Genomic DNA, 25,605 nt, shown 5'->3' with positions numbered 1-25,605 from the left:
CTCTTTGGGCCTGGGGGTTGGGGAGGGAAGAGGGACAGAGAAAAAGAAAAAAAGAAAAGAAAAAAGTTTCTTTCGGGGGAAGCAGTGAAATAGGAAATGAAGATCCGCTCTGTAGTTTGGCTGAAAGGGAACGCTGTCTAATCCTGACACGTATCGCATTTAAAATAAAACTCNGGGAAAGACGTCATAAAGTGAGAATTTGTTTCATTGTGGGTCTCTCTGCCAACACGAGGCTTTTCAGGGAACGCCAAACAAAGCGGGTGCCAGGAGGGGACTTTCCAGGTGAGCCCGGGAAGGGACGGCGACTCCCCTCCTGTCCCTGCAAACGAGAGTAAGTTGTTCTGGAAAACCCACCCTTCCTCCTCGAAAAGCCCCGCTCTCCGTTCCAAGACCCCGTCCCTCTCCCAGATAAATCACAAGCGTCCTTGGCTTCACATTAAGCCCCAAGGATTTNTTTATTCCTTTTATTTTTTTTTCTTTCTACTTTTCTTTTTTTTTTTTTTTTCCTTCTTCTCCCAAGAAACAGATCAAGAAAAACTAATTACAAGGCACGGCACCGAAGTTAAATGAAAATGTAATCCGGCAATGCGGAGAGCAAATTAATTTTTTAAAAGATAGATTTTAGTTAGGAAAAAAAAATACATTGTTCTCTCTGGTAACATTTGTTAAACCCGTGCTCGATTTCGGGCTGAAAAGTCAGTACGAACCCAAAACTTCGAGGTCACTCTCCGGTTGCGTTGTCTTTAGAAATTCTAATTTGAAAATGTTCAAGCCTTCTTTGGGGTCTTTGTTTTGATTTCTAAATAGAAAGGTTTGGGGGGGTTTGTTTTGTTTGTTTTGCTTTGTTTTTATTAAAAAAAATACTACCTCCCTGTTTAGACCCGAGTGATCTTGGAAACTGGGAGGATTCAGAAAAGGATTTTTTGGAAGTGTCTCCGTTGATATTTTATTACAATAATAAATTAAAAAAAAAACTTTCTCCCTTTCAGGTAGATGTCACATTCTAAAAATGCTCTCGACTGTTGGAAAAGTGGGCAGGAGCGCACACATCTGCTAAGTTTTAAGCTGCTTGTAGCGCTTCCCTCACGCCAAATAAGGAGGGTTTTGTTATTTTCGCTGTTAATGGTGGCATTTTGTTTTCTTTTTTTGTTTGTCTGTCTGTTCTACAAACACTCTTGTTGGGTCTTCTGTATCCTATGTTATCTTCCTAAAGGAAGGCTTCTCATTTCCAAAACACAAAAGCTGCCACACGAAAAGAAAATCACAGTGCTTCATCCTAAAGATATTTTTAAGCGTCCAAACACTAAAATACAATAATAAATATTTTTTAATGGAATGAAATGTATGTCTGATGAACTGCTTCGTAGCTGGTCGTTAGCATCTCCAACAAGGCCATTTCCTTAGTGCTGTGTTTTGTCTGAAGCCATTACAACCCCCACCTTGTTAATTTTCTTACATTGAGATATTAAGAATTATCTTCCTGGAATCTTCAGCCCTTCCTTGTTTTGTTTTGTTCGTGAGTTTGACCTAACACGTCAACGGACTCCAGCCGGAAATAAGTTGACAGATGTTATATGATATGAAGGGGAGTTTTTTTTTTTTAATGAAATCTTCAGTCTGTTCATTTATTTTTGAAAATGGAAGTGTTCTTGTTTGTTTGGCCTGGTTTTGTTTGTTTGTTTGTTTTTCGTTTTTTTTTTTCTGTTTTACTGTACTTGAGCAAAACAGGGCTCCAGAAAAGAAAGCCACGTCCTCTATACTGTATCGGCAGTGAATTTGCACCACCTTCTGGTAGGTTTGAGAATGACGAAAATACCGATGCTTCCCTAAAAGAATTATTTTTTTTTCACTCTGCTTCTGTGAACATTGTCCTATTTGTACCTAAACCCAGAGCACCAGTGAGCTTCTCGTAGAACTCACAGCAGATTTCCAACGGCCTGATTTCATGAAAATCCTTTGAACCAGGAATTCCGCCCCCCCCCCTTTTTTTAAATCACATCCCTGAAAGAGCTTAGAAACTCCCCAACTGGTTCTTGTGTGTTAATTTACTGAAATGCCTGGCAGGAAAGTAAGGAATGGCTATAGAATAGTCCTGTTCTATTTTGGCTTTCCTCTGTAGTGCTTGAAAACAAATCAGAGGCTCTAACTGTAGCAGCAGAAAAAACAAATCAGAGGCTCTAACTGTAGCAGCAGAAAAAACAAACGCTTCTCTTTCTTGAGTTCATAAGACCCTCATTACCCACAATTAATCATAATGACATGCTGTATTCAGGCTTCTTGCTGGGGTCTGGCGAGGAGCACACAGATGTGGCTTTCTGTAGATTTCAGTCCCTTCTGCAATATGGATTTCAGGATACAGAGCTCATTAGTACACATTACCAGCTCCCGGGGTCTGCTGTTTCTCGCAAAAGTGCTGGTCAGCACTAGGGTGCTGAGGGTTTTCAGGGCCTTCAAATACAGAGCATTTTTCATGGCCTTCCTGCCCACTGATAAAGACCACAGGGTCCAAAGGTTGATCTTTTCCCTCAAAGCCAAGCTAGATTTTTACGACCAGAATGTCCACTACTGGATGTATGCATACATGTATGGGTTATATCTATCTTCTTTATATGAAGGTCTCTTATTCAATGGAGAAAATTCACTTGATGATGTACTTTCAAGAGTGTGTGGGAAATTAAGACCATATTCCGGTAAAGAAGGGCCCAACTGTTTTGCCTGCATAACCAAGCTCAGAGAGAGAAAGATGTGCAGTTGGGTGAAATGAGTGCAATCATTCGCTGAATTATTCATCTTTTGTTAACCAAGAACCATTTACCGAGCCCCTGATATGTGCCAGGTCTGTGAAGCTAAAACCAATAGGCAGGCTGGCATGGGCTGTTTGTGCAGAAGGTACGATTGTCTGCCTCTCCAGCAGAACTGGGTGGAGGGTGTCTTCCTAGACAAGGCTGTCTGAGAATTTGTATGAGGTTAAGACAGCTCCATCAAGGAAGACCAAGAAAATGATATTCTCATCAGCATAATCTAAGCTCTTTGTTAGAAACTTAAGATTGTGAAGAAAGTCTATGGAGAAAACTATCAACTTTCTGGAGGAATAATCCAAACTAAGATCGTTATTGGGAAAGCATACCAGCAAATAATAAACTGCCTTGACTAAAAATAACTTTCATGTTGCTAAAAATTTACATGCAATGATTAAATTGGAAAAAGAAGATGAGCAAAAGAGAAATAGGCATCTTAACAGAGAAGACACATAAGTTAATGCATAAAAGAACGAACCAGGGAAGCGTAAAAGCAAAGACATAATAAGACACCATTTTATGTCTAATGCCCAATACTGATCCTATTTTACAGATACCAGAATACTATTGGATTGGGGCAAAAAGTCTTGCAATACCAAGTGTTGGAGAGGATCTGGTCTCACGAGAGCTCTTAAACAATGCTTCTAGAAGGCAAAGATATACAACCACCATAGAAAACAACTTGGCACATATTATATAACTCAGCAATTCTACTTCCAGGTACATACCCAACAGAAACCTTTTCACCGGTACACCAGAAAAAAATGTGTGTGTCCAGAACAGTTCTCGGCATAATAGTGACCTCAATGTCCATAAATGGCAAGAGTGTATGTAATTCACAGTGATATATGGACACGAATGAATATATGCACCAAAGTAAAATGAGACACTGGTATGTTGCTTAATCTGAGCATTAAAAAAAAAAAGGATAAACAGATTTCTGAATGGTTTCTCAAGTAGGAAGAGGAAGGGGGAGGGGATGGGGACAGAACACATAGAAAAATGTAAATTACTTCAAGATCCTAGTTCCTGGGTAGTGGGTTCATAGTGCTTATTACATTCGAAAGTCAAAGGAATAAATGCATGTAAGAGGATCACACATGCAAAAGTGATGGCAGTGTGTCATGAGCGAGCAACTCTTTGCACCTAAGATTTGACCAAAATTAAATGAGATGTAAAAAAACAATTAAGGTGGGGGCGCCTGGGTGGCTCAGTCGATTAAGCCTCCAACTCCGGCTCAGCTCATGATCTCACAGTTCGTGGCTTCAAGTCCTGCATCGGGCTTTATGCTGACAGCTAGCTCAGAGCCTGGAGTCTGTTTCAGATTCTGTGTCTCCCTCTCTCCCCCACTCATGCTCTGTCTCTCACTGGCTCAAAAATAAACTATAAAAATTTTTTAAAAATTAAGGTGTTTGTGCAGTTTTCTTATGACAAAGGTTCTTACGGACATATTGATAGCAAAGACCCTAAGGAAATTATTGGTAAATATGACTACCTCAGCATTTCAAACTTTTTGCATCGAGAACATATTTTAAAGAATCCAAAGCCAAATAAGTTAATAAAAATACTTTCACCACAAATAAGTTAATGACCTTACTATATAAAAATCCCTTCAAAGAGATAGCCTAAGGATGAGAAGCAACGACCTTCCTCCTACCGGCAGGTATAAATCACTGCATCGTTTCTGAATTCCAAACATAGCATGATCATAATGGCAGGTAACATTTACTGAGCCTTTAGTATTGTGCCAAGCACTCTTCTGAGGACTTTCCATGTGTTTAATCCCCACAGTAACCCCAGAAGGTAGAAACTATTATTATCCACATTTCTCAAATGAAAAACCTTTGAAATGTGTATCAACATGTGCTTATTACACCGCATTAGCAACCTGTTATGCCCAAACTACTCAAAAGGTGACTGGCATCTTTTAAAATGTTTCTTTCGGTTCACGTCTTGAATGTACATATAGCTTCAATGCCTCCAAATGTCAAATCTTTCTGTCCTTTGGATGCAAAGAGGTCCAGAAAGTATGAAAAAAATACATAGCCCTTGACCAGCAATTCCATTTCTGGGGATAGACTGTAAGAAAATGAGTAAGGAAATGTGCCAAATTTTAGCTGTAAGAACATTTAACCAGTGCTTTCTGAAATAAGAAAATTATAATAACCCCTAAGACATTAAGAAATTGGCTGAATAAATTGCAGTACATTCACAGGATGCCATAGTCTGTGGTCCTTTTTATTTTAACATATCAAATTGTGTTTTTAATTAAACTTTTTTTATTTTGAGAGCATTGTAGATTCACAAGCAGTTGTAAGAAATAATACGGAGACAGCTCACATACCCTTTACCCAATTTCCCTCAATGATAACATCTCTCAAAACTATAGAACAACATGGAAAGATACAGAAACGTGTCCAACATTCCCACAAAGAATGTTCCACGGTCGCCTTTTATAGCCACACCTACAACCCGCCCACTGCCTTTCCCTCCTTAATCTTTGGCAACCACTGAGCTCTTTCTACATTTCTATAATCATGTCATTTCAAGAGTGTTATGTGAATGTGATTTTATAGTAGACAATCTTTGGGGATTGGCTGCTTTCACTCAGCGTAATTCTCTGGGGGTTCATCTAGATTGTTGCACGAATCGATAGTTTCTTCCTTTTGATTGCTGACTAGTATTCCATGGTACCAGTGGATCAAAGTCTGTTTAATCATTCACCCAATGGAGAACAGATGGCTTGTAGTCAGTTTGGGGCTACTAAAAGTCAAGGTGCTCTAATCACCCCTCTACGGGATTTTGTGTGAACATTATAGGTCTTCATGTCTCTGGGATAAATGCCCGGGAGTGAATTATTGGGTTGTATGGTAGTTTCATGTTTAGTTTTTTTTAAGAACTGCCAAACTGTTTTCCAGAATGGCTGTACCATTTTATAGTCTCACCAGCAATATATGAAAGATCCATCTTTCTCTGCATCATTGCCAGAACTTGATGTTGTCATTTTTATTTTAGACATTCTGATAAAAGCATAGGGATATGTCATTGTAGTTTTAACTTATATTCCTTAGTGGCTAATTTTGATCATATATATATATATGTATATATGATAGATAGATAGATAGATAGATAGATAGATAGATAGATAGATAGATAGATATCAGAGAAAAAAATTGAGAAGTTAGAGTTCCCATATATCCCCTACCCCCCTACACACACAGCCTCCCTCGCTATCCACATCCCACACCAGAATGCTACATTTGTCACAATCTATGAACCTACATTGTGACCTCATCATCCAGAGCTTACACCCAAAATCCATAGTTTACTGTGGATTGCATTGCACATTCTATGGGTTTTGAAAAATATATAATGACACGTATCTGCCATTATATTATCATACAGAATAGTTTTAGTGCCCTAAATAGTGCTCTGCCCATTACTCTGTCTCTCCCCACTGAGCCCCAATCTTTTTTACTGTCTCCAGAGTTTTGCCTTTTCCAGAAGGGCAAATAGCTGGAATCATAAAGTATATAGCCTTTTCAGATCAGCTTCGTTCACTTAGCAACATGCACTTAAGTTTCCTTCATGTCTTTTCATGACTTACTAGCTCTTTATTTTTTTAATTTTTTAAACATTTATTTATTTGTTGAGAGACAGAGCATGAGCAGGGAAGAGGCAGAGAGAGAGAGAGAGGGAGACACAGATTCTGAAGCAGGCTCCAGGCTCTGAGCTGTCAGCACAGAGCCCAAATCGGGACTTGAAGTCAGGAAATGTGACATGATGACCTGAGCTGAAGTTGGAAGCTTAACCGACTGAGCCACCCAAGCGCCCCTTTACTAGCTCTCTTTCTTAAGTGCTGAATAATATATTCAATTGTCTGGATACATGCAGTTTATTTATTCATTTGCCTACAGAGGGTTCTCTTGTTTGCTTCCAAATTTTGGCAATTGTAAGTAAATCTGCTATACACATATGTACAGGTATTTTTGTGGAATACATTTTCAACTCTTTTGGGTAAATACCAACGAGCTTGATTGCTGGGTCATATGGTAAGACTTTTATATTTAGTCTAAGAAACCACCAAACTGGCTTCCAAAGTGGCCATACTATTTTGCATTCCTACCAACAGTGAATGAGACTTCTTGTTCTATCTTCATTAGCATTTGATGTTGTCAGTGTTCTGGATTTTGGTCATTCTAATAGGTGTGTGGAGGTATCTCACTGGTGTTTTAATTTGCATTTCCCTGAAGACATAGGATGTTGAACATCTTTTTTTATGCTTATTTGCCATCTGATATTTTCTTTGATGAGATACCTACTCAGGTCCTTTGTCCTGTTTCTAATTGGATTCCTTAGGTTTGTTGGTTTGTTGGTTGGTTTGTTTTACTGGTGAGTTTTAAGACTCCTTTATATTCTACATACTAGCCCTTTATTAGATACAGGGTTTGTAAATATATTCTCTCACTCTATAGTTTGTCTTTTCATTCTCCTAACAGGATATTTCACAGAAGTTTTTAATTGTGATGAAGTACAATTTACCTATTTTCTTTTCTTATGTATCATGCTTTGGAATCAAGTCTAAGAAACCTTAGCTAATCCTACATCCAGAAGATTCTATCTTGCTTTTTAAAATAAAAGTATCATGTTTTTCTGTTTTACATTTAAATCCATAATCAATTTTCTGTTAATTTTTGTATGAGGTATGAGACTTAAGTCAAATCATTTTGTGTCCATTGTCCCAGCACTATTTGTTGAAATAACTACTCTTCTTTCATTTAATTGCTTTTGCATTTTTCTCCAGTACCAATTCAGCACGTTTGTCTGAGTCTATTTCTGAGTTCTTTATTCTGTTCTACTGATCTGTGCCAATTCCTCCACCAATACTGCAGTCTTGATTTCTATAGCTCTATAATAAGTCTTGAAATTAGGTAGACTCATTTCTCCTACCTTCTTTTTTAGAATTCTTAGCTATTCTAGTTCCTATGCCTTTCCACCTAAATTTTAGAATAATCTTGACTATCTCTACAAAAACTATTTGCTAAGATTTTATAGAAATTATATCAAACCCATGTATCAATCAGGGGGAAATTGGCATTTTCACTATGTTGACTCTTCCAAGCCATGAACATAGTATGTCTCTCCATTTATTTGGAATTTCTTTAATTTATTTCATGATGATTGTGTAGTTTTTCAGCATATAAATCATGTCTTGTTAGATTCACACCTAACTATTTTTCATGTAGTTGTAAGTTATATTATATTTTTAGTTTCAGTTTCCACATGTTTATTGTTAATATATAGAAGTGTAATTGATTTTTGTTTGTTGATCTTGTATCCTGTGGCCTTGATGAACTTATTTATTAGTTCTAAGTTTTTATGGTTTTGTTTTATATCCCTTGAGATTTCCTGAATAGACAATGATGTCATCTGCCAACAAGGCAGTTTTATTTCTTCCCTTCTAATCTGTATGCCTTTATTTCCTTTCCTTGCCTCATTGCCCTGGGTACAGTTTCCAATACTATCTTGAATAAGAGTGGGAAGAGTTGAAGTCCTGAACTGCATACTACAAATTTTGACATACTTTCATTTTAATTCTATTATTTGTAATTTTTATCACTTTTGAGACTTCTTCCTTGATTTATGGATTATTTGGAATTGTGTGGTTTCGTTTCCACGTGCCTGGATATTTCTCTGCTATTTTTATGTTATTGATGTCTACTTTAACTCCATTGTGATCAAAGAACACACATTGTAAGATATTAAGTGTTTTAAGTTTGTGGAGGTTTATTTTATGGCCCAAAGTATGATCGATTTTGGTTGAAAAGAATGGGCAGTTGAAACGAATGTATATTTTGCTATTGTTGAATGGAGTGCGTGATAAATGCTGATTTGATCTTGTTGGTTGATGATGCTGTGGAGTCTTCTATATCCTTGCCAATTCGGTGTCTACTTGTCCTATCAGTCTTTGAAATAAGGTTGTTGAAGTCTCCACCTATAATTGTGTATTTGTCTATTTCTCCTTTCGTTTCCATCAGTTTTGGCTTCACATATTCATCAGCTCTGTTATTTGTTGTATACATATTTAGAATTGTTATATCTTCTTTTTGAATTCACCCTTGTATCATTATCTAGCAATTTTTTTCATTCTGAAGTCCATTTTATCTATTTTGTCTAATATTTATATAGCCATTTCTGCTTTCCTTTGATTAATGTTTGCATTATATATCTTCTTCACTCTTTTTACTTTCAACCTGCCTACATCACTATGTATGAAATGGGGTTTATTAGTTTGTTTATTTTTAGACAGCCGATAGGTGGGCCATACTTTTCAGTCCACTCTATCAATTGCTGCTTTTTAATTGGTGTTTTCAGACTATTTACATTAAATTTATATATCGATATGCTAGTGCTTAAATCTACCATTTCATTTTTTGTTTCTTTGTTTTCTGTTTGTACTATTTTTAATTTCTCTGTTTTCTTTTTTATGCCTTTTTTTGTGGTTTACAGGAACATTTTCTAAAATTCCACTTTGACTTGCCTGTAGGTTTTTAAATGCATTCTTTGTACAGGTTTTGACTGGTTTCTCTAGGCATCACACTATATATATAACATCAGAGTCTACTAGTGATGACATTTTACCAATTTAATTGATGTATAGAAATCTCATCTCCATTTAATCTCTTCACCCTCCCCCATTTATAATATAATTGCCTTAAATATTTCTTCTACATATGTTTAGAACCATGCCAGATGTGTTTTTGTTTCAATCATCAAACATGATTTAAAAAACAGCACTGGGTGTTATAGGGAATCCAACGTGACAATAAACTGTGAAAGAAAAAAATAAAAATAAAAATAAAAAATAAGGAAAACACAACCACCTTAAAAAAACTCAAGAGATGAAAGTCTATTGAATTTACCTATATTTTTGTTTACTGTATTCTTTCTGCTTTACTGACACTCCAGCATTCCTTCTTGTATCTTTCCATTTCTGTGTGGAACACATCCTTTAGCCAATCTTTAGGGTAAGTCAGATGGCAACAAGTTCATTTAGCCTTTGTTCATCTTCCAATGTCTTGACTTTCCCTTCATTCCTGAAAGATATTTTTGCTGCATTCACCATTCTTTTCCTTCACACCTGAAAAACATTGTGGCACTCTCTTCTTTCCTATATGGTTTCTGGTAAGAAATCAGCAGCTACAGTAATTATTTTTCCCTTATAGGAAAGGTGTCATTTTTTCCCTGGGTGCTTTCCATACTTTTTCTTGGTTTTTAGTTTTTAAAAGTTTATTATCATTTGTCTTGCCATAGATTATTTTGTATTTATTCTGTTTGGGATTCACTAAGATTCTTGCATCTGTTGGTTTGGGTTTCTTGCCAGATTTGGAGTGTTTGAGCCACTGTTTCTTCAAGTACTTTTTCAGCTGCACCCTTTTCCTTCTCTCCTTCCAAGACTTCAATCACATAAATGTTATACCTTTTGTTATACTCTTGAGGTCTCTGAGTCTATTTTTTAAGTCTATTTTGTTTCTGCTCTTCAGCTTTGCTCATCTCTATTCTTTCTTTAAGCTTACTGATTCTTTCCTCTGTCTTCTCCATTCTGCTGTTGAACTCATTCACTGAGTTTTCTATTTTGGTTACTGTATTTTTATTTCAAAAATGTTCTTTTGGTTTTTATTCATATCTTCTATTTTTTTGTTGACACTTTCCATCTCCCTTCTGAGGTTTTCTATTTTTTTTTATTGGTATCCAACATGTTCATAATTGCTCATTGACGCATTTCTGTCATGATGGCTTTGAAATCTTTGTCAGACAGTTCCAGTGTCTCTGCCATTTTTGTGCTTGCATCTATTGATGTTCTTTTCATTCATTTTGAGATCTTCCTTGTTCTTGGTGTGACAAGTGACTTTCTGTTGAAAATTGGACATTTTTGTATTACTTCTTAAGCCTCTTAGATCTTATTTAGATCTTCTGTTTTGTTTAGCTTTTTCTGCCGTCACTCCAGGAAGAAGAGGAGGGACGCTGTCTCATTATTTCCAGTGATGGTAGAAGTTCAGGTTCCCCAGCAGGTCTCTGTTTAATACCAATAGGGAGAGAGGACTCTTCCTTACTCCTGGGCAGGCTGAGCGTTCTGGTCCCCCTGATGGTCTCGGCTAACATTGTGGTGGAGGAAGCTTCATTACTGTTGGGTGACAGGCAAAGTTCTGACTATCTCAGCCTCCTCTGATCTCATACTAGTGGGGAGGGGGAGAAGTCCCTCATTACCATCAAGTGGGAGTGGAAGTCCAGGCTTCCCATGTGGTCTCCACCAACACTGTGGTATTGGGTTTGGGAGGAACTTATTACCAGCTGGTAGACATGAGAGCCCTGGCTTCGTGCTTAGCCTTCTCCGACACCACTCCACAGAAGTGTGTGGAGTTTTTGTGTGTTGTGGTGCTTCATTACAGCCCTGTGAAAGTGTGAATCTAGGCTCCCNTGGGGGCCACAATTTTTTTTTTTCTGTAGCGTTTAGCTGAAATAGAATGTTTACTGTCTGAAAGTTTTCTATCTTCCTAAACTTCACCTTTCCTGGTCTTTTGGTGAGAGAGTAGTCTTTGATTGTTGTTGCTGTTGTTTTTGTTGACAGTCTCCATTGGTGTTTTCAGGTTATTAGTTTCTCCAGCTTCGATTCTCAGACATACGAGGCAAAACAAAATCCCAGGAAGTTCATCGCTGAATTCTCCTTTGGGTCTTGATGGTCTCTATCTAGTTGGTCTTTTTCTCTCCATCTCTCAGAACCTTCTTATATCTATTTTATATATAATGCTCAGAGTTTTAATTGTACTTAAGGATGGAACAGGGAAGAGTTAATCTACTCCACCTTCCCAAAAGTAGTGCACTCTGCAGTCCTTTTAAATGATGTAAAAATGTAATTACTGATGGCAATTTCCTCATAATATATTTTTGAGTCAATTTAAACATTACAAAACACTATAATTATATTTTTACAAGTAGAATATTCATATAAAAGTCTGTAAGAGTTTCTAGACTTGGTATCAGTGATTAACCCAGATAAAGGAATTATCGCTGATTTTTTTCTTTTTACTTATAGGTATTTTCTGACTTTTAACATAAAAATACTTAAATAAATTTGAAAGTATCTCAATGTATAAATAAAAATGTTAAGAGATTTGAATATATTAGGAATAATAATTATATTAGCTACTATTAATTGTGCTGGAGGTATTATGCATCAGACAAAACACTGGGCACTTTACAGGTACTAATCTAACTTCTACAAGGCAGGCATTACCTACTCCCATTTAACAGGTGGAAAGACAAGTTCAGAGAAGTCACTTTACTATTTACAAAGCTAATAAGGGCTAAGATGGTAACTCGGGCTTAACTACCTTTCTCCTCCCTGCCGACAGTCACTGACATATTTGTGATGCCTTATGGTTTACAAAGCGCTTTTCACATGTGTTCACATTTAGTCTCCTCAATAACCCAGAGGCAAAGTTGAAAAGGGCGTTGAAACTTTACTTTGAAAGATTTGGTTTTCGTCTGTGCCTTCAATGGGATGTGAGATGTGACAAAATGAGAATTTGAACCAGATGATGTCTCCCCCACTTATTCTGTCCATGTCTCCTTTGGGGATGTCCTCTGGAATCTTCCCATCCAAAAGGCTCCCCACGGGGACTTAGCTAACCTGTGGCCATGGAGCTTCCCCCAGTGAAACAGTGAGCTCAACGGTTGAATGCAGTAAACATCCTCCAAGGGCCACTGGACAGCATTGCTTCTAGGGGAATGGAGGGGTTTGGGGCCCCTCCCCACCTTAGAATTAAAATACATCACTGAAGATTCAGATTGAGCCATGAACCCCTTTCCTCTTAATTCTTCCTACCCCAATTTTCAGGGGGAAGAACTCTGCAGCCACGCTAAAAGGAAAAGATGAAATAAGTAGGTACATCTTTGAAAGTAGTCATATTGTTCTGAGTTTTCCCACTTCATTGTTTGTTTTTACCCATTCACCTTTGTGGGCCTTTCTTCTACACTGCTTGGCACCAGGCAGGCTTTTGATGGTCTGGTGTCCTCTCTCTACTCTCTCCCCCATCCCACAGCCCACAAAAGACTTTTTTTCTTCCTTCCTTCCTTCCTTCCTTCCTTCTTTCCTTCCTTCCTTCCTTCCTTATCTTCCTTCCTTCCTTCTTTTTTTTTAAATGTTTATTTGTTTTTGAGACAGAGAAACAGAGCATGAGTGGGGAGGGGCAGAGAAAGAAGGAGACACCGAATCTGAAGCAGGCTCCAGGCTCTGAGCTGTCAGCACAGAGCCTGATGCGACACTCAAACCCACAAACCGTGAGATCATGACCTGAGCCGAAGTCAGACACTTAACTGACTGAGCCACCCAGGCACCCCAACTTCTTTCCCTTCTTGAATTTGTCTTCTCACAGGCCATTTGGTCTTCATTCTTGTTTGGCTTACATGGTGTTAGCCAAACAGATGGATTTTAGTTGGTCAGCTAATTTAATAAAAATAAATTCACAACATTTGGAAAGAAAAAGATTTCATAGAACTCACTTCTTGGACCCTTTTAAAAAGTTGGAAAACAGTGCCATTGGGGCACATTCTCTCTAGTTTGTTAGTCGATTATAACTAGTTATAGTTCACTGATTGCATTACCTGCCAAATGCCATGCTTTTGTGTAGTGCCATAAATGATTCTTCCTCTTTCCCTGACTTATACTATGCCATTTCTTTTTCAGATGGATCCCAGGTCTTCAGAGGGAAGCAATCTGATTAAATGTATTGACACTGCAGAAACTTGCTACTGAAGTGTGCGTCGAACAATGCAGTGTGGACATCACCTGAGGGCTTGCTGCAAACACCCAGTCTCAGGCTCTATTCCAGACTTATTCAATTACAATATGCATTTTTAAAAAATGTTTATTTATTTTTGAGGGAGACAGAGACAGAACATGAGTGCGGAAGGGGCGAAGAGAGGGAGATGTAGAATTCGAAGCAGGCTCCAGGCTCTGAGCTGTCAGCACAGAGCCCGACGTGGGGTTCCAGCCCACGAACCGTGAGATCATGACATGAGCCGAAGTCGGCCACCCAACCAACTGAGACACCCAGGCGCCCCACAGTCTGCATTTTTAACGAGACCCCTGGATCCTTGGTATGCTCATTCAAGTGTAAGATACGCTGCTAGAGAATAATTATCCCCGTAAGCTCTTTCTCATCCGTCTCTCTCGGGCACATAGACATTTTAAAAGAGAAAGCTTTACAAAATCAATTAGTAAGGTTTTTAATGTGAATAAACACAGAAGATGGCTCACAGATTTTAAAGGAACTATTTCCAGACCCATCGCCTTTTAGATCTGGAAGATTCTGAATCCTGACATGAGATCTGGAAATCCTTTAATAATTTATAGTCCAGCTTTTGTTTTGTAGGCAAACACTTGGAAGCTCAGAGGAGGGAACTAGCTTGTCGACAGTGAAAAGCTAGTGGTAGAGCCAAGAGGAGAAGAGAGAGGAAGCTTCTTGGCAATGCTCCCAGAAGCAAAGGAATGTTGCAGCAAAGTCTTGGGGTTACTGATGTCTATAGTTTTGTAGGATTTCCAAGCACCCTGTATGTACTTCCGGTCCTGCTGCAACTAGAGCCATCGTTCTCAACCCGAATGTGTGGAAGAACCACCTATAGGGATTGGGAAACAGATTGCTGGACCTTGTGTGCATGATGTGGGTACCTCAGGCTTCACGCCAAGTGCCCTCTGCACCTCCCATAAACACCTCAGCTATGGCTCAGGCCTACCAGTATGCGTCTGAGAGGTACAGTCTACCTTTGGGAGGATGATCTAGAAAAGAACCTCTTGCAGGTCCTGAGTGAAGGCTTGGAGTCACTCAAGAGGCAATCTCAGGCTCCTGGCACCCACAGTATGGTCTAGAAGGTGAGGGCATGGTCTCCACATGGGCACTACCTTTTGACTCCCCAAGATTCTTTATGTCATGGGGAGCAGTACAGCCAAAAGGTCAGAGCAGGGTCTTTAAACTTTGCTACTCAAAACGTAGCCTGACCCAGTTAACATCAACATTGTTCTGGAGCTTCTTAGAAATGCAGGATCTCAGTCCTCACCCCAGAGCTCCTGAATCCGAATCAGCACTTTAACCAGATTCCCTGGGACTTCTGTGTGCCCCTGACGTCTAAGCCTGCACTGGTCTAGGCGCAGGATCCAGGCAGGGCTTTTCCTCTAAGTCTGAGGCAGCATTAGTCCTGGAGGATGAGAATGATGCTTAAACTTGACTTGGGTTTCCGCGTGGAATCCATTATCCAGTTAGCAAGAGATTAATACTTGTTCAATTTGACTGAGGTAACGGCAAAGCAGCACGAGTCATTTCTAATTTTATTTCAGTTTTGTCTCCCAAATGATCATTTCACAGGAGAAACAGATGTAACTCAGATGTGGAGCTTCCAAAGTAGCAGGAAAGAAAAGGTTAAGTGCACAGTCACCAGAAGTGTTCAAAGTGATGGGGGCTGCCTGAGATGCGCAAAAAAATCACCAGACCCTTAAAGGCATGCTTGGCCTTGCTGCCTGTGGAGAGGTAGTTAAACATTTCCGGTCCTCCTCAGTGGGGTGCCCAGACACCTGTTCATCTGTCTTGTCAACCGATGGGCCCAGGAATAAGAATCACAAAGGAAATCAAATACCGTTCTTGTATCAGAGCATTATAATCACTCTCTTTGGAAAAGGATAGAGACTCAATCATTAAGTTCTACTCTACACAGAAGTCTTTAGGGTAAAATTGTGGAATGCAGTATTCTAAAAAGGTCATACAGAAAATACACACACATACACACATGGGCATGTCTATATACACGTGAGTGCATTTATATAGATATGTATGTATATATGTATGTACGTGTGTGTGCATACTGTGCTCCCTCTCACTCTCTGTCTCTCTCTCTGTAAAAAGATTGGCTAAGCTATGTTGGTTTCTTAAAGATAGATTGGAGGCGGCTGGGTGGCTCAGTCGGTTAGGTGTCCAACTTTGGCTTAGGTCATGATCTCACAGTTCATGGGTTCAAGCCCCATGTCGGGCTCTGTGCTGACAGCTAGCTCAGAGCCTGGAGCCTGCTTAAGATTCTGTATCTCCCTCTCTCTCTGACCCTCCCCTGCTCACGCTGTCTCTCTCTCTCTCTCTCAGAAATAAATAAAAACATTAAAAAAATTTTTTAAAAGATAGATTGGGATATTTTACCATGTTCAGAGATATCATTAGGAAAGACTGTCACCTCACAAATATCCGGGGACACACTGGGCTGGGTGTCCCATGGGACTGACCAATCCATCACATCTTCCCTGTTGCTTTTTCCTGAGTTAGCTCTTATATTGTCTTTCTGACATGAGTTCAATTTAGAAGGAAAAGGTTAAATCTCCTAATCCCTCCCTATGCAGAACTGAAGGGATTGGACCTCTGAACAGAAGGGCTGTCACCTTCTTTGGATTTATTGAACTGCATGATTACAACCAGGAACAAAAAAATGTATGGAGTACTTGGGATATGAGTAGTTTGAATGGGAAGTAAGACATGAATAATTAATGGGATTAAGAGAGAGTAGTACCTACATTTATTTTAAGGTGTCCCCGGCAGCTCACGAGGGCTTTAAAAATCCTCAAGACTTTAAGGATGCACCACCTCTGTGGAAAGTTACACCAGCTTTTCATGTATTAGTTCAACTCCAAAAGTCCCTAAATAACCGACAACATGTCTGACTTTCAGGGTGGAAAATACGAGTGCTGGATCTTTGTCTGGCATTTTAGATACCACTGCAGAGTATATACTGCAAAAAAAATATATATATATATATCAGAACCACAGGCTACTTCAGAGCAACAACTGTTATGAAAGTGGCAAATACCCAAAATGCTATCCTGGCTTTGCTCCTAACCAGCAAATGACCATGGACAAGCATCTTCCTCTCGACCGTCTTCACTTGCCTGTGTCTACAATAACATAATGGGGCCAGAGAAAATGGGGTTCCTCTTAGCTCCAACCACCCTCCAACTCTGCCAAACCATCACAGGCCATAGAATGATCTTCACAGATACCCCCATTCTAATCCCAGAACCTGGGAATGTGACCTTATGTGGCAAAAAGACTGAAGAAATGATTAAAGATGCTGAGATGGGGAGATTATTCTGGATAATCTGACTGGCCCCTAGCTATAATCACAAGGGTCATCATAAGGGGTAAACTAAGGGCAATTAGACACAGAAGAAAAGAAGGCCATGTGACCACAGGGTCAGACATTAGAGGGGTGCAGTCACAAGCCAAGGAACATCAGCAGCCACAGGAGGCTAGGAGAGGAAAAGAACAGCTCTACCCTGGATTCTTTAGAGGAAACCCTAGAGAATCCCAGCCCTGCCAACATCTTGATTTTAGCCCTTGAAGACTCAGTTCGGACATCTGGCCTCCAGAACTCAGAGAATACATTTCTGTTGTTTCAAGCCATTAAGTTTGCGGTGATTCGTTACAGCAGCCACAGGAAAGCAGTATGCGCACAGGCACCGGCCTTCTGAGGGGTGTCACAGATGAGATGTCGATTGCCTCCCACATGGTCTGCTCTCTGTGCTACTGTTACCTGCCTGGCCCCTAAGGGCATTTGGGCCGGAAACCTCTGGAACTCACCCCACCTCAGCAGGACCCTGATGCTATAACTTCCCATTTACTTATTCACCTACTCATTTATTCAGCCAACATTCATTGAGTACCTGTAGGCCAGGGTCACTGCAAGCACTGAGGATGTAAGGATGGAAAAAAACACATCCCTGCCTTCCTCAGTGGTGGGTGACAAACAGGGACAATGGTGCTGCAATAGTGGGAGGAGTGACATAGATGTGGAGAGGTAGAGAGGTTTGATGCCATTGCTGGTCATCAAGGGGGCTTCCAGGAGACAGTTAGGAGGGCCCTGAGTGCCAGACAGGGAACAGAAAGGGAGGGCATGGCATTTGCCCAATGCCATCGAAGGGCAACAAATCTGACTTCAGGACCAGGCACTTCCTCTCCCACCACCTCCCATGCTTCTCCAAGGACAGGACTCGGGTTAGCCCGCTGGCCAATGCTTTCTCAGAGTCCTGCCTTTTGGTGGCTGCAATTCATGTTTTTCAAACTGAGGGCCGTGACCTATTGGTGGGTTGTGAAATCAATTTAATAGATTACAACCAGAGGTTTTAGAAGCACATGGCACTGAAGAGAAAGTATTAGAGTGTGTTGTATTTTGCCAGTGGAGATGCTGTTTTAGAAATGTTTAGTTTCTGAGGGCGCTTTGGTGGCTCAGTCGGTTAAGCATCTGACTTCGGCTCAGATCATGATCTCGCGGTTCATGGGTTCGAGCCCTGAGTCAGGCTCTGTGCTGACAACTCAGAGCCTGGAGCCTGCTTCGGATTCTGTGTCTCCCTCTCTCTCTGCTCCTCCTCTGACTACGCTGTCTCTCTCCCTCTCTCTCTCTCTCTCAGAAATAAATAAAACATTAAAAAAAGAAACATTTAGTTTAAGAATGTATGTAGATACATATATTCTGAACACACACACACACATACACACACACACAGGATCATGAAGTAAGATGCACTTGTTCCTATGGGTCTTGGAGGAAAAGTTTCAGAGCCACTGATTTCACTACTTCGAAATGAGATAAGTGACCTTAACCCTTTCTCTGTTATGCTGAGACACTGTTATGCAGGTGACACTGACCTGTCCCAAAAGACACAATAAGAAACGAGACTTTCATAAAAGGTGAGATGTGAGCTCACCGGGCAAAATACAGTACAAATACTGTGTAGGTAACTTGAAAACTTCCAGGCCCAGCATCCCCACTGAGCTATCCCTACTGAGAAGATGGTAGTTGAGCTGGCCCTTACACGTGGGCTGGTTTTTACCTAAGTGAGCCACCAGAAGAGTGTTCAGGAACAGAACACAGCACAGGTCAAGGCAAAGAGGCAACACAGTACAGAGTTTCTCCAAGAGGCAGGAGGTAATTGGATTTGATGGAGCACATTGTCAGTGAACTTCGGTGGGTCTCTTGCAGGAGGGAACGCTCAGAGACAGACTGGGGCCTCCAGCACGCTGCTGACCCTCTTTGGCCATCAGCCTCTTCTGTACCCAGTGAAGGTAGGGATCCTTAGCTTGCTCACCTCTCTGGTGGCAGAGAATATGAAGAGAAGACCTGGGAAGATGCATTGAAAAGTATGGCCCCGTTCATCCACTCACTCAACAGGCGTTCCTGAAACCCTGCTGGGTGGCCAGGACTGGTCAGGGATCTGCTGGTGGGTCGGCAGTGCCCAGCCCTGTGGTGCACACAGGAACTCAAAGAACAGATCCCCCGCTCTGTCCCCAGAGAGTCAGAAAGTATCACAAGGGTAGGGCCGAGTCTCAAGGGATGGGTTGGAATTTACAAAGTGGGAGTCAGGAACTCCAGATGGAAGGAATGACACCGGCCAAGGTTGTAGAAAGGGTCTGATGTCTCCAAAGGTTCCATGAGGCTCAGAGGGTGTAGACCGGGCTGTCCCGCACAAAGATGCCCTGCTGAAAGCCATGAGGGAATCTAAATTCAGTCAGTTCTGGGCTGACCAAGACATCAGCCATGGCTTTCCCAATTCTCACAGAGGTGCCATCTGCCGGCCAGACTGTGTGCCTGCAGGCCTGGGTCAGCCCCAGACGGAGCCTAGTTTTCTAATTCGCACCAAGGTTCTGTACAGGCTAGAGAAGGCCTGCATAGGCAGGGCTCATGGGGAAGGCAGATGAGGTCTGGAAGGCAAAAGATATTCACCTGGGCAACAAAGCGAATGCAGGCAGCGTCATCATCAATTCTTCTTGATGTGAGCATCAGGACTTTTCTCTCCATCCTCAAACATGGCTGCTACCAAGACTCCTAGCTCTAGCTCCATACTTAACTTTCTGTCTTCTCGGATCATTCCTGACAATTTTCTTCCAGCCATGGTCTGCCCCTCTACCACCTCCTCCAGAAAGTCTTCCCAGAACCCCCTACCAGGACTAATCACTGCCTTCCATTCAGTCCCTCTGCACCCCTGCAGGTTGGCACTTACACATGTTTCCTGCATGCAGGTGGCTTGTGCATCCACATTTTTCAGTCCTTCATGATTCTCATGCCTGCTCTGCCCATCGGTCTCACGATTTGCCCCTTTACACTTCTACACAGCTGACTCAAAGGGGTCATTTCTGGCTCACCAGTAAAGGAAAATACATCTCTAGATAAGCAGAAGTAGCGTAGGTGCCAAGAACTGAATATGGAAAAGCTCTTTCCAGGGAGGGCTTCCAGCTGCACAGGGGAGGCGCTCCCTTCCACCTCTACTCATGCCTTCTCATCCCAAGTACTTCCAGCGGGAAAAAGTCTTCCGGTTCCTCATCAGAGACCAGACAGAGACATAGAATCCTGTGACTTCTATTTGCATTAAGGGGTAAAGAATTGATAGTATCTTCTTTCTCAAGAGAAGTTTAGATACAGTTGAGATGAGATGAGATGAGATGAGATGAGATGAGATGAGATGAGATAGAAAGAGCTAGCAGAATCTGAACACACCACACCGGGAGACAGAATGGGAATGGCAGCCTGGGATGACAGCAGACACAGCACCTCGCAGCCGCCACCCCTCCTGTATGGAGTTTCATACTCTTCTTCCAGACATCAGCCACTTGCCAGCCAACTTCCTCACTGTCCACAAACAACTTCAGACTTTGGCTGGAGGAGAAAGAGGCTCTGGGAGCAGACAGGATGGGAACTAGCTTGGTCCTGGGTTAAGGAATGAGCCCAGGTGCCAAGCCCAGTGTGACAAAGGTCACTTTGCCAGACACGGAGCAGAGGGGGTACTTGCCAGGCAATGAATGCTTGTGCCGGCCCACAAGTCATATGTTAAAACCCTAATGCTCAGTGCGATGCTGCTTGGAGGTGAGGCCTGTAGGAGATAATTAGGTCAGAAGAGTGGAGTTCTCATGAATGGGACTGATGCCCTTATAAGAAGAGACACTAGAGAGATGCTCTCTCTCTCTCTCTCCATCATGGGAGGACATGGCAAGAAGACAGCCATGGGTAAGGTTGCTCTCACCAGGAACCCAATCAACTAGCACCTGGATCTTGGGCTTTCCCATCTCCAGAACTCGGAGAAAGAAAACATCTGTTGTTGAAGCCGCCGTTCTGTGGTGATCTATCATAGCAACCTGAGCTGACTCAGAGAAAAGACAGAGCTGGGCTTTCTCTACCACATGTTGCTGCTCCTTCTGGGAAAATGTCTAGGCAGAAATAACTGCGCTCTCTCTCTCTCTCTCTCTCTCTCTCTCTCGCTCTCTCTCTTTCACACACACACACACCCACACACCCCAACATGAAGCATGGTCAGCACCACAAAAAATCTGGGGGAAGCCAGACACTGTTATGGACACACGAGCTGCGAAAATGAATGTGAATAGGTCTCCAGTTGAGAGGAGATGAAGTAACCAGGGCTCTGGCCCTAAAGAGCTCACACAGGAGGCTGCTAGCATTCACAGCCAATCACAGTGCAAAAGAGATTATAGATTATACGCTAAAGCTATAAATAATGTAATATAGGAGGGTGGAGAAGAGTTGGATTAATTTGTGCCAGATTATACAGAAGCTTGAATGGCATGGTAAGGACTGGGATCTGAGCAGGGACATAATGAGATCAATTTGTATTGATTGATCTACCATTTCAGCTACATGGAAGACCAGGGATTGGAAAGACATCGCAATGAAAAATAATAGTTCCTCATCTTGAGGCCTTCTTTGGGCCAGGCCCTGTTCTAAGTGCTTTACATATATAACACAGGAGTTTCCCCTGCCACAAATGTTTCAGGTGGCAAATTTAGAAAACAGTACCAGGCGTGGCATGTGCTGGTGGCAACCAGGCTGAAATGAAAAGCCACGTTCATGCCATCCTCAGCACATGCATGCAATGAGCAAAAAGAAGGAAGGACTTCTCATTTAGCCAAGCATAGCGCTAAATGTTTCATAAACTGGGGCAGGGTTTAGTTGGCACCCAGCCTTTATTCTTCCCCACCTTCCATAAATAATAAATGTTAAGGGGTGCCTGCATGGCTCAGTCAGTTAAGCCTCAGACTCTTGAGTTTGGCTCAGGTCGTGATCTCACGGTTCATGGGTTCAAGCCCTGCATCTGTCTCTGCTGACAGCGTAGATCCTGCTTGGTATTCTCTCTCCCTTTCTCTCTGCCCCTCCCTGACTTGCTCTCCCTCTCTCTTTCTCTCAGAAATAAACATTAAAAAAAATAATAATAAATGTTTGGTAGGTCACAGGGCCACCTGGGTAAAGATTACATTTTCCAGCTCCCTTGCAGCTAAACGTGGCCATGTGACTCAGTTGTAGCCAATGGGGTATAGGTGGGAGGGTACAAAAGTGAGAGCCAGTTCAGGCCCTTTGTCCATTCTTTTTCGGATCTTTCTCCGTCTTCTGCTGGAACGTGAATGTGGGTGCCATCGTACTGGACCATGAAGATAAGGACAAACTTTGGGAACAGCGGAGGGATGACCAAAAGAGAGGAGCTCCAGGCCAGGTCAGGGTGCACATCTATAGGCTTAAGTGAGAGGGAATAACAGCTGTCTGTCTAAGCACCGCTATTTGGGGTTTACTCACAGCAAATCCAATACTATCACATATATATCTGCTTACGTATTTTTCCCAACAAAGAAATGAGGTAGGACTTATAACACAGTTTATGAATGAGGTAACTAAGCCTACGAGAGTATGAGAGTAACTCACCCAGTGCCAAGCTGCTTATACCATATGAACTCAAGTCTGTCAGGGTCCAAAGCCTTTGTCTTTTCTCCTATATTAATGCTGCCTCCACACTTGGGAATCCCTAGGACAATGTGAGCCTTGCAAATGTCTACAGTTGCATTGCTCTAGGTAATTTCCCAATGCGGTTTACACTCTAGGTCAATAAGGCCTCAGGTTGCTTCCCTACAAAGGTCAGGTGCCTTTGCTTTAATCAGGGTCAGGGCTGAACAGCTACCAGCAGCCAGGAGCCTCACAAGATGTATGCTTGTGGTCACAAAGGGAAACCAGGCTTTGGAGAGCATGGCAGGTCTGTAAAAGCCATCTCACCACCAGCGAAGGAGACCCAGGCCTTCCTCCTCCTCTTGGCAGCTTGGAAAGAGAGCTGCTCTTGTGCCTGAACACAAACTGACCAGGAACAATGAGGCATCATATCCACCCTACTTTGTAAATGCTATATCACTCAGGGCGTTCTCTTCTCAAGGGACACCCTGACTTAGCAGTGCCCTGCAGGAGGGAGGGAGAGGAGCAGAGGCTCTGGCCAGGAGGCAGGGCTGGGATGGAGACAGGGCCAGAGCAAGAACAATGCAGGGGGTTTCTCTATACAAATCCCATGAAACTGGGGACTCGTTAAAAATAGCATATGCAACCCAGTGGTCAAATCTGGTGGGTTCGAGGGAAGAAAACTCTCTGAAGTCTCACATAAAGGGTATCTTAAAAAACGTTTTTAAAATGTTTATTTATATTTGAAGAAGAGAGAGAGAGATAGAGAATCTGAAGCAGGCTCCAGGATCCCAGCTGACAGCACAGAGCCTAACACAGGGCTGGAACCCACATACTGTGAGATCATGACCTGAGCCAAAGTCGGACGCTTAACCAACTGAGCCACCCGGGTGCCCCAAAGACCTCAGGGATTCTTAAGGGCAAAGAAAGATTGTTTACCTATTTGTTTGTTGCGATGGATGCCTTTTGTGTTTGGGGCTGGTTAGTTTGTAGATCTGTTTTTTCTCACCTCTAGTACCAAGTCTAGTCATTGCACTAACTAGTGATCACGACATTTTAGGGCTGTGAGTCACCAATGTAAACATTCTCAAGTTCCAGACCTTGTTTCTGGGGAAGGAGACACAGACCCTGGAGTGACCATTCTTCTCTTCTTGCGCTGTTGACAGGCATTGCTAATCGATCATCACATGCTTTCCCACAGGCTCCCAGGGGAGAGTCAGATCCCTCAGCGCACCACTGGCTGCCACTGCCAATCAAATGGAGTCCCATTCTCAGCAAAACATCTTCTCCACTCCTGCTCTTTGAGGACAGAGCCTGTGAGCTTCTCTTGGTCCTGTTTCCAACACAAGACCTTGCATGTAGTAGGCCCTGGGGACACACTGAGGAGGCAAGGAAGAGAGGGAGGGGACAGGAGGAGCCATCACAAGAGCCAGGTGAGAGGGGATTCAGCTGATTGCGACGGAGGTTGGATGTCATCCTTGGCCAGACTCAGAACCCAAGCCTCCTTTGTAGTCACCCTGCTGCACTTGGCCTCATCATATAGCCAACTCCCGCCAGTAGTGAGCTCCTTGTGTGCTGTGGTGTTTTATGCCCATGCACTGCGAGCTCAGGAGCCAGAAGACTGTGTTCCTGGTCCAGTACACTGCTCCCCTGCTGAGAGATCATGAGCAGGAACTAGCCAGCCTCCACCCTCTGGCCTGCTTCCTTTGTGCAGCATGAGAGCCTTGGGCCAAAAGATCAATAGATCCTTCTCTCTCCACATCCGTACGGTTCCACTGCTCCTGCCCTTCTGCCAGTGGGACTGCAAGGCCCTTCTCCCCCATCTCTCATGTTCCTGTCTCAACAGCATCTCACCTGAGAAGGCTTTCCTCTGTGTCCCAGCCCATGGAGGGCACCTTCTGCAGAGCCCTTCAACATTGATGGCCCCATCCCGCGGATGGGCCTGAGCCCATATTTAGCTTCGTTGTCAGCCATCTCTCTCTCACAAGTATGTACTCTTTCTCCAACTAGCTAGGAAGTTTCCTTTTTCTTTTGTTTAAATTTTATTTACTTAAGTAATCTCTACATCCCACATGGGGCTTGAACTCACAACCCTGAGGTCAAGAGTCACTTGCTCCTCTGACAGAGCCAGCCAGGTGCCTCCAAATAATAATTTTTTGGAGAGCTGAGAATGTGCTCTGTATTTCTTCTGTATCTCTTGAATGAATTGAAACAAAATTAAGGATAATGTAATAATGATGAGGAGGAGGCGGAGGCTGATGACAGTTGCTGCCCTTTACTGAGCATCACACACACACACCCATGCTCATCTCTTCCTGATAACCACCCTGGGAAGCACTGCCTTTCTCTTTTCACAATGTGGAACTTGAGGCACAAAGAAGCTGCAGCTCTTGCCCAAGGTAGGGAAGAGGTTAGCATCTGGGTGTCTCTGGCTCCCAATCCATGTGCTGAAGGACTAACTGATTATATGCCAAAGCTCGGCCAGATGCTGAACATTCCGTCCTTGCTGAACATACCGCATGGTATGCCTTCATTTGTGACACACGCTTATATTCCTCTCCGGTTCTTCCCTGTATTCCCAGTGCCTGACGTAATACTCAGCATATGGATGTCTGAATGAATGGAGGTTTTCGGAAAGAGAGGTCACCCCCTCACCCAGGTCTTGCCAGCCATGCAGTGGTCCAATCTCGTTCTCCCATCCATGGCTGCCGCTGCCACCCCCGAGCATATCACACACCCATAAGGCTATTAGAACAAGCTACGGAAGTCCCCTCATTTTAAATGATCTGCTTAAACGCTATTCACCTAGCACCCTCTCTGAACATAGTCCCGTGTAAGTAATTCATCTTTCACATTCTCTTTTAGTACATTTCATGACTTCTTAATAAACTCCGGGCAGCTAACTAATTTACACATCTGATGGCACAAAATGCACATGTACACAGCAGCTTCTAGAGAGAACTTGCCAGCAAATTCTTCAATTACCCCCTGCTAAGTC

At 42.3% G+C, this 25,605-nt stretch overlaps 1 long non-coding RNA gene across 1 annotated transcript; it reads left to right on the top strand.

Moving 5' to 3' along the window:
• Positions 1-252: 252 nt before the first annotated feature.
• LOC144244343 (uncharacterized) lies at positions 253-13,705 on the top strand. The gene is made up of 3 exons (XR_013338921.1): positions 253-331; positions 3,352-3,518; positions 13,546-13,705. It is a non-coding gene; the product is annotated as an uncharacterized LOC144244343 (long non-coding RNA).
• Positions 13,706-25,605: the final 11,900 nt, after the last annotated feature.

The sequence above is a fragment of the Crocuta crocuta genome, unplaced genomic scaffold (genome assembly GCF_008692635.1).
Source record: "Crocuta crocuta isolate KB4526 unplaced genomic scaffold, BGI_CrCroc_1.0 scaffold18, whole genome shotgun sequence".
NCBI lineage: Eukaryota > Metazoa > Chordata > Mammalia > Carnivora > Hyaenidae > Crocuta > Crocuta crocuta.
This window is presented reverse-complemented; position numbering and strand designations above follow the sequence as displayed.